Here is a 12,842-nt window from a genome sequence, read left to right as displayed (position 1 = left end):
CTTGGTTAAGGAAAGTTGCAAGTGGGTCAGGGAGGCTCGCGGTCCCCAGAGCGGCGATTGGCCATCTCATCCCTCCTTACCACAGCCACATTCGCTGCTTGGTGCTGTTTTGCCTCACGGTCCCCTGTGAACAAACCGAGGCTCAAACAGTGCAAGTGAAATCTCGTGGCCACACAGCTGCAGGGGACAGAGCTGGTGGCAAAGTAACTCAGGAGCCACACATGTGTTTACCGTGATGACAAGCAGGCAGGATATTGAAAAAAATTTTTTAATGTTTATTTCTTTTTTGAGAGACAGAGAGAGACAGAGCATAAGCAGAGGAGGGACAGACACACACACACACACACACACACACACACACACAGAATCCGAAGCAGGCTCCAGGCTCTGAGCGGTCGGCACAGAGCCCGATGCGGGGCTCGAACTCACAAACCGTGAGATCATGACCTGAGCCCAGGTCGGACGCTTAACCGACTGAGCCACCCAGGCGCCCCAGGCAGGATATTTTAAGGGGATCAGAAGGAACATCTCCTTTAATCTGGCCTCAAAATCTTTACCTGCTGCTTAAATGGTCTTAATAATGCCTCCTGAATTAGCCCGTGACTCATTTCACTCCAGAATTTATAAATAGCGCTGACCATTTTTACCAGGATAGGAAACAGAAGGGAACAGATAATCTCTATAAACATAGGGATTAACTTTTTTTTTTTAATCGTCACAGCAGGATCTGTATCAAAAGTTTTCATGAACTTAGGGTCCTGCATTTCAGATAAAAGCTGGGGAAGGGCGGAGGGGAGAGCCGGTGGGACTTGGGGCGAGGCGGTGGGAGCCATGGAGGACTCCGTGGGCAGGGACACGGCGTGCATCGACCTATCTCCTGCACCTTCAGGCCCCTGCCCCCACAGGGCCCGCTGGGGCATGCTGGTAAGACAGGCAGCTGTCTGTCTGGGCTGAGGGGCGCCAACACCAGGCAGACGGCACAGAGTTTTACCCGCATGGACCTGTGCCGGGCAGGACACGGGAGCTGGCGTCCGACTCGTCGAGGCGAGTGTCACAGGGAAGCCTGTTCTGGGTAAGCCCCCCACCTGGCTGGTCAAGTCCAGGTGATTCCGTCTCGTTCCTCTCTGTGGTGCAAGGGACCGCTCGCCCGGGGCGGGAGGGGCTGGCAGAAGGCTCTCTCTGCTCATGGTGCTTCCCCCGCGGGACCCTTCCGGACCCTGCGACACCCTCCTTCCCGAATCTGCCCCCAGCCCGCCCCACTCCCTGCCCGTCCCTGGCAGGGTCCCCTTGCTCCCCGCAGGAGACCTTCCCGGGGCCCCTGTGATCCCCCCGGCGGCCCGGCCCACGCGCACCTCCCCACGCTTCCTGAGCCTTGTTCTCTGGGACCACTGTGGGCGCCAGGAGCCAGGGCGGTTTTCTCTCATGCGGCTCGGATGGTTCGCCGGCTCCTGCCCAGCCTGGGGGTCAGATCCCGCATGGTTTCATGTGTCTAAGTGAGAGCTTAGTCCCCAGGTACTTGTTATCAGACTTGCCAATTTTAGCCGTGTTTTCTGGGTCAGCCGGGTGATGGACCTCGTGTACGGGTTGATCATTACCACTTTGTTTTGGAGGGGCTATTATTAGTGTCCCAGGGCTGTCATAACAAAGCACCACAAATCGGGTGGCTTACACAACAGAGACTTATTCTCTCCGAGTTCTGGAGGCCCCAAGTGTGAAATAAAGCTGTCCTCATGGCCCTACCTGCTCCAAAGCCTCCAGGGGAGGGTTTTCCTTGCCTCTTCCAGCTTGTGTTGTTCCGTGGCTTGTGACTCTGTCCCCCCCCCCCCCAGCCAAGTCTCTGCCTGTCTTCATATGGCCATCACCTTCCTGTGTGTCTGTGTCTTTGAATCAGGTGCATACGTGTGCACATGGGGGGGGGCACCTGTATGTGGGTGCACGCGTGTGTGTTTGCGTGTACATGTGTGTCTGTGCGAGCCTGTGCACGGGTGTGTGTGTGTGTGTGTGTGTGTGTGTCTAGTTATAACTAAGTAACTAAGTCTGGGGGTGGGGCGAGGTGAGGACCAGGACTAGGCCACGCGAGCCACAGGCCGGTCCTGGGATGGCTCCCCGTGAGGCTTGTCTCCACATCACTGGGCTGCTTAAAGCGAACCAGTGGGACCGGTCGCTTTGGGGGGACTTGGAGGCCCCGAGTCCCCGTCTGGAAGGAGGATTGTGAGATGCAGGGTTCACGTTCTGTGCCCGGGGGGCTAAAGGGATTGAGGAACCCCCTGGGAGCGGCCCCGCCGGGAGACTTTGAGAACAGAGCCCCGGGAGTCTCCGCCTTAAGTGCAGTTGGCTTAGCGGCAGGATCGGTGGAGCAGTCATGTCGCCGGCCTCTGGGCAGGGTCCCCTGACAAAGTGCAGGCTGCCGGCCCGCTAACATTTACGTTTTAGGTCAATGGTTAATTTATGTCTATTAAGTGTGTTCCAAACCCTACGTGAGACATACCCATACTGAGACATTGCTCGATGTCGCTGAAATTCATATTTCACGAGGTGTCCTCCACTTTTATTTGCTACACTGGCCACCGTACCGGAACCCCCCCCCCCCCGGGCCCAAGGAGGCTGCCAGGGAGGGGGGGCGGATCCCATCCTCCTCCCCCGCCCCCGCCTCCATGGAGACCACCAGGATGGGGTGGGAACCAATCCCGCTGGCCCGTGGGGACATCTGGGGCGCTAACGGGGCAAGGAGGGGAGTGGGGGGGACAGAGGCCCGCCCAGGCACCGCACGAAGGGAGGCGTGGGGCCCCTGTAAGCCCTGGAGCAGGGGCGTCCTGGGTGCACATGGGGGTATCCGCGTCTCCTTGGTGGGGTGGATTTAGGTACTTTGTGAGAGTCCGCAGCGTCGGGGAGTGAAGGCTGGGTGGGTTCCCGGCCCCTGCCTGGCTCCTGCGCGTCATTCATTGCCTGACCAATGTCACAGCCACAAGCAGCACGGAGCCTCCGCCTTTCTGGAGGAGTGCAGGCCAGGAGGGGGCGCTCGGGGGGAAACACGCAGACATCCTCGATGGGTCAGCGATGGCGGGCTGGGAGGGCGGGACGGAAGGGTTTCCTGAGGACCCCATATTTAAGCCGAGTGTCACGAGGGAAGAGGAGTTACTCAGGAGAAGGTCTGGGGGAGGAAGGGCTGGGGGAGGGGTCCCAGGTCTAAGGAGAAGAAGCAGGTGCCCAGGCTGGAGGTGGGGAGGCCATGAGAATGCCAAGGGGGAGAAGACCACCGTGGCCGAGAGGAGAGGAGGGAAGGCAGGGTGTCGGCATGAGCCTGAGCCACAGGGAAACCTGACACCAGGTTTCCCACGTGGAATATATTCTGGAAGGCCTTCTGGTGGCCCCTGTGGAGCTGTGGCCCCCGGCTGGCCAGTGTCTTCCTCCGGGGCCATCTATCAGGGTCTCCTTGCGGTGACCTCTGTGGGGAGGGGCCCGATGCCCCCACGTGGGGTGGGGCTCCTGGTGGCAACTCTGGGCCGGCCTCGTGAAGGGACTCCCCCCTCCCCACCCTTGTTTGACCCCGAGGGTCTGTCCCGCTCCAGCGAGCAGGCTTTCGTCCACACTGGCTCACTGCCTCCACGGGTCCCGTGCCTTCGCTACCTCAAGACTCATGCCTACGTGTGACTCCCCCTCCACCCCTGGAAGGCGCATCCCTGCCCCGCAGAAAACCAGATGATTTTGTATTTTTGAAGACAGAGGAGGGAAAGATAGAGAACCTTCTGATCTACCCCATGCATTTCCCACCAAAGCGGTCTTCCCAAAGTCTCCCACACAGAGGCTTCTGGAGAGAAAGATCCAGGGTGACTTTGGCACCAGGAAGGGCTCAAATCCCACTCACGGCTTGGGTGACGTCCCTCAGTTACTTACCTTCCCGGGGGCTCAGTTTCCCCACCTGTGGAATGAGGTCCACCGCAGCGCCCAGCACACAGGGCTATTTGAGGACAAGGTGCGGTGACCCGGCCCGGGCTGGGGTCTGCACCCTCAGCCGAGGCACCGACACAGGGGGCTCGATGGAGCCCCCGAGCCGCGAGTGAGGGCAGGCGAGTTAGCCTTGGGGCCCAGACACTTCTAACCTGCTCTGCTCGTCACAGAGGGATCTGCATCGGCCACAGTTGTCTCCAGGATGGGACAAGATGGGTGGAGGTTGGGTCTTGTGCGGAGGAAGGGGGAAGAGAGTAGTCTTTGGAGTCCACGAAAGCAGGGCCGTTGGTAAAAAGAGACGCTGGAGGTGGACAAATTAACCTTTTAATCAGGAAACCACAAGAATCACAAAAGCGTGAAGACACTTGGCAAAGAGGTTGGGTCCTGCTCAGAGTTACCTCGTGCACACGCTGGCCGGAGGAGGTGAGACCCCAGCTCCGGGCGCCTTCCCCATGAGCCACCACCTCCCGGGCGTGTGTGGCCCCAGACACTCATGCTCCTACTCAAACACACTCAGACCCAAGGTGCCCTCGTGTGTCTGGCGCTCCCTCCCAAGTGGGCTTTCGTCCTTGGGGAGCACTGTGCATCCAGCACCTTGGTGCGGAAGAAAAGAAGGAGACCGGAGTTACCACGGCTTCGTCCTCCAGCTGTGTTTTCCTGGAGGCGGACGTCCAGGCTGCACTGACGATGCAAATGTCGACGGAATTGTGTTCTGGGCCAGCATTTCCCTCTAAAGCACCTCGGGATCAAAGCTACAGACCCAGGGCTCCTGGGTGGCTCAGTCGGTTGAGCGTCCGACTTCGGCTCAGGTCAGGAGCTCGCGCTTTGTGGGTTCCAGCCCCGTGTCGGGCTCTGTGCTGACGGCTCGGAGCCTGGAGTCTGCTTTCGATTCTGTGTCTCCCCCTCTCTCTGCCCCTCCTCCACTCACACTCTGTCCCTCTCTCTCTCTGTCAAAAATAAATAAACATTATTATTATTTTTTTAATTTAAAAGGGAAAGGTAAGCTATTCAGCCAGCAAAATATAGTTTATTTGGAACAGCGGAAGTGTGGGAACTCCGGACAAGCGCGGGTGGACAAAACACGGACGAGCCTGGAGAACAAAGGAGAGTCCTTTCATAACGGAAGGGAGGAAGCTGGGAGGTGTCTTTCTGAATAAGTTTATTAGAGGACAGTGCACGTTTGAAGCGGTGGTCGTTCTTCCTTGGCTGCGGGCCACCAGGGTGATGGCCGCCTCGCGCTGGCTACGGGCAAAACAGCTTGCTGTTGTCGGCCAGGAGGAAATCTTTCTCCTTCCTGCTGGGCTGGGCAGACTCTGGAGAGTAGTGTGTGCACGACAGCCCAGCCTTGAGTTAGGCTCCTTTAACACATTTTCATCCCCCGCGATACCACTGAAGCCGGGGCGGTAGACGCAGTGTAGACAGCGATGCGTGCTTCTCCCTTTGGTTTGCAGCACACTGTGCGGAGCAAGATCTGGCTGTGAGGACGAGGAAAGGGTCAGAGGGCCGGCAGGTGGGCCCTGAAAGGGGAGCCGGGGAAAGATGTCAAAGGTCACAGTAGCCTTTTTAGAGAGATCCTGTCCGTGGTATTCATGATGCGTGAATCTTTACACAACGGACAAACAAACACACCGCAAACGTGATAGAAGACAGTTCTCATCAGGCAAACGTCCAGCCTTGGGCAAGGTGAAGGGGCCAGGTGCCTTCAAGAAGGAGCCACGAGATGGTGGGAAAGCCATGCAGAAGGCCACGTAAGCAAGATGGCGGCACACGATGTGGGCCGTGGCCTCAGTTGGGCTCACTCTCTCTTATGGGATAGATGTGTTTCCCCGAAATTCATGTGTTGAAGTTCTAAGCCCAGTGCCTCAGAATGTGACTGTACTGGGAGTGAGCTCTTCGCAGAGGTAATTAAGGTTAAATGAGCTCATTGGGGGTGAGCCACACCCCAGCGTGACTGGGGTCCTTATTAGAAGGGGGGATCAGGACACGGGCACACACAAGTCAACCACGTGAGGACCCAGGGAGACGGCGGCCATCTACACACCGAAGAGAGAGGCCTCAGAAGGAAGCAACCTAGCTGAAACCTTGACCTATGACTCCTGGCCTCTGGAACTGGGAGAAAATATGTTTCTGTTATTGAAGCCGTCCAGCCTGCTGAACTTTGTTGGCCCTCACGCCCTCGTATAGTTTCCTGCCTGTTCACGCCAGGGACCGGCAGGACATCACTTTGGGTTAATAAAAGCACATTTTTTAAGATTTGAGTTGCGCTCAGAATACCCATTTTTAAAAATGGATTAATAAAACACTCGACCTAGGGGCACCTGGGCGGCCCAGTCAGTTAAGTCTCTGACTTTTGATTTTGGCTCAGGTCATGGTCTCACGGTTCATGAGTTCAAGCCCCACGTCAGGCCCTGAACTGACAGTGTGGAGCCTGCTTGGGATTCTCTCTCTCTCTCCCTCTCTCTCTAAAAATAAATAAACTTAAAAAAACTAAAAAATAAAACACTTGATTTATTTTCCTTTATATAACCAATTCATTACTGATTAAATAAAGGTAAAAAAAAATAGATAAACTCCCAGAACATACTTTCCAAATAAAGTAAATAATAAAACTCCCCTTAAGGAGTGGGGGGGAGAAACAGAAGCTGGAAACAATTCACAGCCACTTGAGGACGTGACCTTGAACAGATCAAGCTCTCTTTATGATGATAATCTCTCCCCAACACAATTTCATTTTGGCCGATGTTGGCTCCACAAACAATACTTACTCTTGCAAAGAGATTGCCCCCCTCCCCCGTCCCCAGATTTGCTCATACAGCTTCATGGCTCCAGTCGTGATTTCTAGCTGGAAACACGCACCCTCCTGGAAACGTGTTGGCGTGTTGGGTTTTGGGAGCCGGGATAATTCTGGCGCCCCCCGCCACCCGGTCCTTCTGCTGAGGGCCATCTTTTGAACCCCCTTTTTTGAGAAAGTGCAGTGTCAGAAGGACACGGTCTTGGGTGGTGGCAAACAGGCTTATTTAAATCCTGCTGCTGGGAAGCTGAAGCGGACGCCCGTCTCCCTCTCCCTTCCACTGTGTGCATGAACAGGAAGCGCCCCGAACAACTTTTAGGGGAAAAGGTTGCAGGGGGGACCTCAGGATCCAAGGCCAGGCAACGGCGTCTTAGACCGTTGGTGCAAAGGAGGACAGACTGTTCAATTGGATCTCATCAAAATTTAAACACATTTGCCCTGCAAACGACCCTCCAGGACAATGAAAAGACAAGCCACACGCTGAAAGAAAATATTCACGAGTCACACATCTGACAAAGGGCTACTGTCTGGAGGACAGGAAGACCTCTCAGAACTGAAGAGTAAAACGATCCAATTAGAAAATGGGCAAAAGAGGAGCGCCTGGGGGGCTCAGTCGGTTGGGCGTCCGACTTGGGCTCAGGTCAGGATCTCACAGCCCATGAGTTCGAGTCCTGCATCGGGCTCTGTGCTGATGGCTCAGAGCCTGGAGCCTGCTTCGGATTCTGTGTCTCCCTCTCTCTCTGCCCCTCCCCTGTTCACACTCTGTCTCTCTCTCAAAAATAAACAATTTAAAAAAAGAAAACGGGCAAAAGACGTGAAGGGGACACACAGATGACGGACAAGCACATGGAGAGGTGTGCAACGTCATTTGCGTTTAGGGAAATAAATGCGCGCTAAAAACCCAGGGAGACGTTATCACACAGCTGTCAGATGGCTAAATAAAAAAAATAAATAGGATAAAATGGTGTCGGCGCACCTGTAGGTGAGGACACGGTGGCCTGGATTGTCACGCCTTGCGGGCGGGAACGGAAAATGATACAAGCATCTTGCTTTTCTCTTCTCGCAGTTTCTGAAAAAAACCAGTCGCGCAATAAATAGCGTTCGACTCAGAAACTACACCTCCAGGCGTTGACCCTGGAGAAATGGAGACAAAGTTCACCTAAAAACTTGTGCATGAATGTTCATGCAGTTTTACTTCCAGTCGCCAACCGTTGGGCGTGGCTCTGATACCCTTCAGTGGGTGGATAATTAAATAAAGCAAGGTCCATCAGTAAGGGGCCAGGCCTGAGCATACAGCAACAAGCTGGATCAGTCTCCAAAGAGATCAGAGTGAAAAAGACTGAACTCATAGCCTTTCTTTCTTTTTTTTTTTATGTTTATTTATTTATTTTGAGAGAGAGTGGAGGAGGGGCAGAGAAAGCAGAGAGAGAGAGAGAGAGAGAGAAAGAGAGAATCCCAAGCAGGCTCTGCAGAGCTCATAGTGGGGCTCGAACTCATGAACTGTGAGATCACGACCTGCTCTGAAACCAAGAGTCGGACGCTCAGCTGATGGAGCCCCCGGGGCGCCCCTCCGCCCAGTCTTTCTGTAACATGAACTAGGAGGTGGCATCCCATCACTTCAACTGTATCTGTTTGTCAGGAGTGAGTGGCCGGGTCCCGTCCCCACTCAGCGGAAGGGCACTTCACGGGGGTGAGAGATCTATCCTAGCGGGATCCTTCAGGGCACCCTCGGGGCGTTGTCACTGCAGGGAACCGTACCTCTCTGTGAGGGTCACAGAACAACCCTCCCCTGCCAGGGCGGGTCAAAGTTTCCGGGGGCTTCTGGTGGAGCTGGGGACACGCGGGGGGACAGGGTGGGCTGGAGACGGCGGACATGGTGTGAGCAGGGCACGGGCCGGCGGTGCAGGGGCGAAGCTAAGGCCCAGCGAGGGCAGCCCCACCCGGCACACGGGGGCCTGAGGCGAGGCGCTGTGCCGGCCTGGCGGCCGCCAGCTGCAAAACCCAGCCCGGGACGTCCCCGGGAGAGCCACAGAGGGCACCCTGGCCGTGCTCTCCACCTGTACCTGCCCCGGAGGGCCCACGAGCAGACCCAGAAGGTGCCCACACCAGCACACCAGACGGGGGCTTCCTCCTCCCCCCCTCTCCCCTCGGCTCAACCTGCGGGCCCCGAAACTCCAAAGTGGGAAGAAGGGGAAAAGAGAAAATAGTGAGACGGGAGAAGAAACCCCTTGCCTCCTTCTCCAGCAGCCTGAGCGCACTGCCCGGGAGGCCAGTGCAGGTGGAGGTCAAGGCGCCTGCCAGCGAGGCTCCCTGGCTGAGCCACGTGCCTATGGAACCCCCCCCCCCGCCCGGGGACAGGGAGCTCCGGACGTGTCTTCTCTGCTCACCTCGGTTCCTCCGCAGCCCTCACACCTTTTCCTCCAAAGCGCTCCCGGGGCCACCCTTGCAAAGCACAGACATGACTCCTGATGGAGGCGAAGACCCGCCTTTGACCCCGCTCGCAGCAGAGGGGGCTCCGGCCGCTCAGCTCAGGGCTCCCTCAAGAGGACCCAGATCTGCCCCTGCACCCCTGCCCGCCACCTCCCCTCCACCTGCTAGAAGCGACCCCCGCGTTCCCATGCCTTGTCAGAGAAGAGGGCAGCCAAGTCCGCGTGCGTTCCGCCCGCCATAGCTCACCTTGAGCCTCTGTTCCCAACGATGCCAGCGTCCGTCCTTATCTTAATCATGGCCGGGCAGCTTCCAAAAGGGCCCCCAGGACCTGAGGTAATCCACAGTTCCCTGTGGTCCCCTCTCCCTGAGTGACAGCTGGACCCAGTGACTTGCTTCCAGAGGAGGGGTCACTTCCTGATAAGGTTTTTCTCCCTCTTTTTTTTTTCTTCAGGTTTATTTATTTTTGAGAGAAAGAGCACAAGCAGGGGAGGGGCAGAGAGGGAGGGAGATGCAGAATCCGAAGCAGGATCCGGGCTCCGAGCTGTCGGCGCAGATCCCGACGTGGGGCTCGAACCCACGAACTGCAAGATCATGACCTGAGCCGAAGTCAGACGCTTAACCGACTGAGCCACCCGGGGGCCCCCGTCTTGGTTTTCCCTGCTCGCTCTGCTCTGCAGGAGGCTGGCACATGCCCGGTGTAGGACGGGGTCCCTGGGCCCCTCGCGTGCCAACGGCAGAGTCCTGGCCTCAGGCACGAGAGTCAGTGGGGGGAGGAGCCTGCCCTCTGCCTCGGTCCTTGAAGGAAGTGCACACTGTGGGCACCCCGGCCCTGAGCCAGCGCCCCCAGGACTCCGGACCCACGCAAACTGCGAGCTAATAAAGGTCTGCAGTTCAAAGCCGCTGCGATTTGTTATGTGGCTAGGACCACCGTGCAGGGGGTCGTCAACCGTCCTGAAAACCCTATGAAGTTCATCTTTATTCCCCCCGCTGAAATCCTCTCACGAGCGCAAATAAATAGTGCATGGGACATGAAATTCTCACCCCTAAGCGCACGGGTCCCACGTCATCACGCCGTCACGGTCTGATCCCTTTCACACACCAGGCGACATCCCACTGCTTCTTAATCTACTTTTCTACTTCTCTTTCTTTTTCAACGGGGCTAGGCTTTTGAAAGAAAGAAACGAGGGTGCCTCTGACAATACCTCCAGCTGTCAAAGCATCCCGGTGCTGATGCGTTGATGTGTGCGTGCCCACAGGACGCCGTAGGGTTTCTGGGTGAATCACCCCACTGCCTTTCTCCGAAGCCTCGGGGGACGATTGTGCCGGCAGGCTGATGATGGAACGTGTCCTCACTCATCCAGGCAAAGAGGCGGCGGCCGGGGCCGAGCACCCAGGACCTGGCCACTGGCTCTTCCTGCATTGTCTTCCCAGACTCCGCACTCCAGTTCGTCCTTCTCATGAACTTTCTCCCCCCCCTTGTTGGCTGTCACTTCTGTCACTTCCTCTCTGTGGTCACAGCACAAACGAAAGCACACCAGTCACCAGGGTTCCCCTTGTGTCTCCGGTCACCGGGCAGCGCGCACCTAACAGACTTTGATGGAGTTTCCGCTCTCAATCTCCCAGGACAAGAGAGCGCTCCGACGCTGTGCAGACTGGTCTCCAAAGATTATTTTCGGACACTTGTTTTTTTCTTTTTTTAATTGTGCTAAAATATGCATGACATAAAATTGACCTTTTTTTAATGTTTAATTTTGAGAGAGAGACAGAGAGAGACAGAGAGCATGAGTGGGGGAGGGGCAGAGAGCGAGGGAGACAGAGGATCCGAAGCAGGCTCCAGGCTCCGAGCCATCAGCACAGAGCCCGACGCGGGGCTGGAGCTCACAAACCGTGAGATCATGACCTGGGCCGAAGTCGGACGCCTAACCGACTGAGCCACCGAGGCGCCCCTACCTTGGGGGCGCCGAGTGCCCCTCTAGTCCTCACTGAGGACCAAGAAATAATAGCAACAAGGCTACTACTTGGAAGATGGGCTTGACTTGACTTTTCTCTTCCTCCTTCTTTTCCTTCTTTTAATAGATCCCTCACCTGAGGTCCAAGGCACTGAGCTACGCCCGGCTGGGGGCACAGGGTTGGGCCGAACTTTTCAGAAAGAGGGGATGGCTCAGCATGGGAGAGACTGACAGCAATCAGCACCTCTTGGAAGACTTGGCCCAGAACCTCGCAGGAAATGGGCAAAGGCCTTTCAGATCGATCTGGAACCGACACAAGCACACTGAATCACCACGAAGGTGGGTGGTGAGACAGACCCCCTTAGAAAGGGAGACTGAAGCACATGAAGAATGACCTCCTGTGTCTTGGAAAAACATGGTGAGGCGGTCGAAACCACTTTTCTGCTTTGTCGCAAACATAGACCAAAGTGGTGACGGAGCCCTGAAGACCAAAGAGCGTGGAGAGGCTGCTATGACCTCACAGCCCAGGTAAGTCTTAAAAAGCCATGGTACCCAAAGGAATACTACGTGCCAATGAGAAAGAATGAAATCTGGCCCTTTGCAGCAACGTGGTTGGAACTGGAGAGTGTTGTACTAAGTGAAATAAGCCATACAGAGAAAGACAGATACCATATGTTTTCACTCTTATGTGGATCCTGAGACACTTAACAGAAGACCATGGGGGAGGGGAAGGGGAAAAAAAAGTTATAGAGAGGGAAGGAGGCAAACCATGAGAGACTCTTAAAAACTGAGAACAAACTGAGGGTTGGTGGGGGGTGGGAGGGAGGGGAGGGTGGGGAAGGGGCATTGAGGAGGGCACCTGTTGGGATGAGCACTGGGGTTGTATGGAAACCAATCTGACAACAAATTTCATGTTAAAAAAAAAAAAAAGCCATGGTAACCTGACAAAATGCGGTGTGCTTGCCTAGCCTGGGTCCTGGGGACTGAAAGTCCATTTTTATAGAAAACGTGGTTTATTCCAAGTAAGATCCTCAGTTTAGTTAATAGTCATGTGCCAAGGTCAATTCCTTAGTTCTGACAACTACACTGTGATCATGGAAGATATTAACAACGAAGGACTCCGTAAAGGGCATGCTACGGGAACGCTAATATTTTTGGAACTTGCTTGTTAAAGCTAAAATTTACCCAAAATAAATTTAATATTAAAAAAAATGTAGGCCTTGGAAGTCCGCACATTTATTCTTTGATCAAATCAATGTTTTTTCCTCCTTTTCTTGTATCTTGCTCTACGGTGCGTATTCGTTTTTGTTTATGTAACGAAATCTGCCAAACGGACTCCCTGCAATCAGAAAGTTTTGCTTGACACATACTTATATCCCCCACTTGGTTTCAGTCCCTTGATTTCTTGTCTCTTTCCCCTCTCTTCTTCTAACACTGTCGTGGAACCAGTGTGAACAGCCTGGTACGCAACTTACACACCTTTCAGTGTGCCCAGCCCCTCACTTACAGACGTGTACAGACATACCCGGATGCTACGTGTGTGCTGAGGCTGTAAACAAGGGATCGTGACAAATACATCTATCATCTATCGATCTATCATCTATCTATCTCTATCTATCTATCTATCTATCTATCTATCTATCTATCTATCTATCTATCTATCATCTATCTATCTATGCAACTTCTCTCCTTATTCACAACATGGACATCCCTATAATGCAATA

The 12,842-nt window shown here is 55.0% G+C and overlaps 1 long non-coding RNA gene across 1 annotated transcript; it reads left to right on the top strand.

Annotated features, from left to right (window-relative positions):
* Positions 1–442: 442 nt before the first annotated feature.
* Positions 443–11,782, top strand: LOC123381676. Its single transcript, XR_006588973.1, has 3 exons — positions 443–1,072; positions 11,246–11,457; positions 11,580–11,782. It is a non-coding gene; the product is annotated as an uncharacterized LOC123381676 (long non-coding RNA).
* The last annotated feature ends 1,060 nt before the right edge of the window (positions 11,783–12,842 follow it).

The sequence above is a fragment of the Felis catus genome, chromosome D4 (genome assembly GCF_018350175.1).
Source record: "Felis catus isolate Fca126 chromosome D4, F.catus_Fca126_mat1.0, whole genome shotgun sequence".
NCBI lineage: Eukaryota > Metazoa > Chordata > Mammalia > Carnivora > Felidae > Felis > Felis catus.
This window is presented reverse-complemented; position numbering and strand designations above follow the sequence as displayed.